The sequence below is a fragment of the Nuphar pumila genome, chromosome 3 (assembly GCF_984573655.1).
Source record: "Nuphar pumila chromosome 3, dmNupPumi1.hap1.1, whole genome shotgun sequence".
NCBI lineage: Eukaryota > Viridiplantae > Streptophyta > Magnoliopsida > Nymphaeales > Nymphaeaceae > Nuphar > Nuphar pumila.
The window spans coordinates 2245726-2249887 of record NC_143251.1 but is presented as its reverse complement, the minus strand read 5'-3'; the positions used below and the strand labels follow the sequence as shown (position 1 = coordinate 2249887).

The following is a 4162-nucleotide window of genomic DNA, read 5'->3' as shown; positions in this document are numbered from 1 at the left end:
AAATAAGAAAAGGCTGGATGTTGAGACATGTGTACGTATAGTTTCACCATTTAACCTGCCCTTTCTTTACTTATTTACGTCTCTACTTGTAAAGTCCACCATCCCACGTATAGCATCATTTTAAATGAGCCATATCTAAAGTGTAAATAATTTGCCTTGCATAATAGCAGTAGTTTTACCAGGTAAAAGCAGAAACCCTCGATATATAAATATTATTTTTTCTTCTTTTTGGCCTTCCATGTGCACTCGTGCACATGCATTTTGCTAGTATATATAGTGGCATACCTTGGGATTACTTCTCACCTTGCATTCGTGTTTTCATTCTATGCCTTGGCTGTACCTTACACGTAGGGCAACCACCCATCGTTTCGTCCATTTTTTTCATATGTTCATCGTAGAAGTTAAGTTTAGACACCCCATAAATAGGCCCATCGTTCCCTCTCACTACTACCTTGGCTCATCACAAAAAAGAAAAGAAGTGCAGAGAAAAGAAAACAAAACACCATAGTATCCCTATTTTCTCAACTCCCTCCACTTATTCCGGTTCTTTATCACGTTCTTCATCTGGAGAACTGATAAATTCCAGAGAATACCATCTGTTGTTATTGTCATATAGTAGGAAAAAAAGAAGAAGAAAAAGAATGGAAATGAGGAAATTGCGCATCTTCATTTGCTTCTTCTTCTTCTTGAACGTTGTCTTCCGCCAGGTGGGCAGCGTCACATCGAGCGAGAAGTAAACCTATATTGTGCACACCATGAGATCCCAGATTCCAGTGGGCTTCGTGAGCCCTAAAGCGTGGTACCAATCGGCGCTTGATTCTGTGTCAGAGTCGACGGATGGGAGCAGCATCGTGTACACCTACTCCACCGTACTCCACGGCTTCGCCGCCCGGCTGACCTTGACAGAAGCCCAATCCCTCCGGGGGAAGCCCGGCGTAATCGCGGTGCTACCTGAGATGGTTTACGAACTCCACACGACGAGGACGCCGGAATTCCTCGGCCTCACTGTTGAAAACCGCTTGCTACAAGAGTCAAAAGAAGGAGAGGACGTCGTGATCGGCGTGCTTGACACGGGTGTGTGGCCGGAGAGCAAGTCCTATGATGATGTGGGGCTCGGACCTGTTCCGGTCAAGTGGAAGGGTGAGTGCACGGCTGGGAAGAATTTCAATGCAAGCAATTGCAACCGGAAGCTCATTGGCGCCCAGTTCTTCTCCGTGGGGTACGAGGCTTCTTATGGCCCGATCGACGAAGGGAAGGAGTCGAAATCTCCTCGAGACACTGATGGTCATGGTACGCACGCGTCGAGCACGGCTGGTGGTGCACCCGTCCTCGACGCGAGCTTCCTCGGCTATGCAACCGGGACAGCACGGGGAATGGCCACGCACTCCAGGATTGCCATCTACAAAGTGTGCTGGGCTGGCGGCTGCTTGACATCGGACATCCTCAGTGCGATGGACAAGGCCATCATCGACGGGGTGGATGTCCTCTCCATCTCCATCGGCAGCACAGCGACTGACTTTTACAACGACAATGTTGCCGTGGGCGCTTTTGCAGCCATGGAGCACGGCGTCTTCGTCTCATGCTCCGCAGGTAACCGCGGGCCCTCACCCTCTGGTGTCGGAAATGTTGCCCCTTGGATCACGACCGTCGGAGCAAGCACGATCGATCGTGATTTCCCGGCGCACGCTATCCTCGGAAATGGGAAAAGTTACAGTGGCGTCTCACTATACAGCGGGAAATTCTTGCCGGAGATGGCGACCTTGCCTCTCATCTACGCCGGCAATGCTACCAACACGACGGATCTAGGGAACCTCTGCATGAGTGGGACACTCTTGCCGGATAAGGTTGCCGGGAAGATCGTCCTTTGCGACCGTGGGTTCAACGACAGGACTGAGAAAGGTGCCGTCGTGAAGGCCGCAGGTGGCGTCGGAATGATCCTTGCCAACACTGAAGACTTTGGAGAGGTGATATATGCTGAAGCGCACTTCCTTCCGGCTGTGGCCGTCAGCCAGAAGAATGGAGATGAGATCAAAAGGCACCTCTTCTCCAACCAGAACATGACGGCGACGATAGTCATCGGCGGGACGAGGGTCGGGGTGGAACCCTCCCCGGTCGTCGCTTCATTCTCCTCTCGAGGGCCTAACTCAGGTGTTGTGCCAGGGATACTGAAGCCTGACGTGATCGCGCCAGGAGTAAACATCCTCGCCGGATGGACGCGGGCTACGGGTCCTACGAATCTCGCAATCGATGATCGTCGTGTCGACTTCAACATCATATCAGGGACATCCATGGCGTGCCCACATGTAAGCGGGCTGGCAGCGTTGCTCAAGGGCGCTCGGCCCAACTGGAGCCCCGCGGCCATCAAGTCCGCGCTCATGACCACCGCCTACACCGCATACAAGAATGGGAGACCGCTGCTGGATGGTGCTACGGGCGGGCCGTCAACAGCGTTCGCTCACGGTGCTGGGCATGTGGATCCACAGAAGGCGATGGATCCGGGCCTGGTCTACGATATCTCCAGCGACGACTACCTGGGCTTCCTCTGCCAGCTTGGATACTCCGCGGACCGTATCGCGGTGGTGGCCCGGCGCAACTTCACCTGCACGGGAAGAGAAGGCGGCCTGAACTATCCATCGTTCATGGTGCATTTGGTCGCAGGAAGCGACAATCAGACCATCGCATTCAAGAGGACCGTGACCAATGTGGGGCCGGCGAGCTCCAGCTACTCCGTGTCCATATCATCTCCGTACGCGGTGAAGACAGTGGTGGAGCCACAGGTGCTGAGCTTCACACAGACGGGGCAGAAGGAGAGCTACACGGTCACCTTCACGTTGAGCTCGCTGACTTCGGGGACGTCCAAGTTCGGGTACTTGGATTGGTCCGATGGGCAGCACCTGGTCCGCAGCCCCATCGCCTTCACTTGGACCTGAGACGGAATTAATGATCTCTCTCTCGTAATTAGCTCAGTTGTTCCTGTCAACAAGAATCTCTGTGTGATATTTACTGTTACTGGGTTATAAGAATAAAAGGGTCAGCTAAATTAAAGAGATGACACAAGAGAGAGAGAGAGAGAGAGAGAGAGAGCACCTTGGTCTCCCAGGCCCTACCTAGGTATTATGGGACGGAATCCGGGTCGGTTTGGATCTGAACTTCTTTTCAAGGAGTGTTCCACTCTGTTGTTGGCATGAGCCCTTCTCCAAGATCACATTAAATCCAAAAGCGTTATCATTGGAAATGACAAATCTGAGTTGGGGACAAATGGATGAAGAAGGAATTAGTGAATGTGGGTGTTTTCTTATTTTCGTGGTTCCACTAATTCTTTTGTCCCAAAGAATCCAATATAAGAATTGGCAACCATTCCCTCATTTCCGTCCGTTTCTCTATGACTAGCATCGTTATGATTCACAAAAGGTGGTTGAATTCATGGGTTTGGAGCTAAGGCCTAACCAACCGGCCGCATTAACCAGGTTGTATGTTTTCCTTGCCATGTCCCCCATGGCCACAGGCCACAGCCGAGCGTACCCAGCCTCTACCTTGCAGCAAGGGACACTATAGCGTGTGGATTTCAAACCCACCGTGTCTCGTCAACTTGGTGACGTTCACAAGTCACCCATCCTTAGACCTTGTAAACTATGGCAAAATGTTGAGTCCGGATAAGGTGCAATCACATGGCAAAATTGGTGCATTAAGCACCTCATTGCCCTCCATCAGGCCTTGAGCCCCACAACTGACAGGCCTGTCCCCAAGATGGAGGGTGATCAGGTGCTTACTTAATGCACAAATATTTGTGCAATCATATTGCACCTGATCTTTTCACCCAAATGCTAGCCGTAGTTAAATGGCCATTCAAATCACCAAAATTCTCACTTTTTATCCCTCCGAGGCTGGAATCCCACCCTCATTTGCGGGTGAACTTTTTAGGGTATTCAGTTCCGCATTAAAGGCAAAAATTTCGATTTTTTTCTGGGTGGTCTTTTATTTTTTGTGATTTTTTAGGGTTTAAGTGCATTTTGTTCCTAAATTGAGGGTTTTATGTGCATTTGTTCTTTTTGTTTTGATTTTATGCAGCCAGGAGGGACTTGGCCACTAGACAGTGGTCAGGGTTCCATTCTCATGGGCGTCAACCCCCTTGCACTAGTGAAAGAAAGGTATAAGCCCTTGC

The 4162-nt window shown here is 50.7% G+C and overlaps 1 pseudogene across 1 annotated transcript; it reads left to right on the top strand.

Moving 5' to 3' along the window:
• Positions 1–518: 518 nt before the first annotated feature.
• On the top strand, positions 519–3259 carry LOC149841616 (subtilisin-like protease SBT1.7 pseudogene; annotated as a pseudogene). The gene has a single exon (XR_016430999.1). The product of XR_016430999.1 is annotated as a subtilisin-like protease SBT1.7 pseudogene (transcript).
• Positions 3260–4162: the final 903 nt, after the last annotated feature.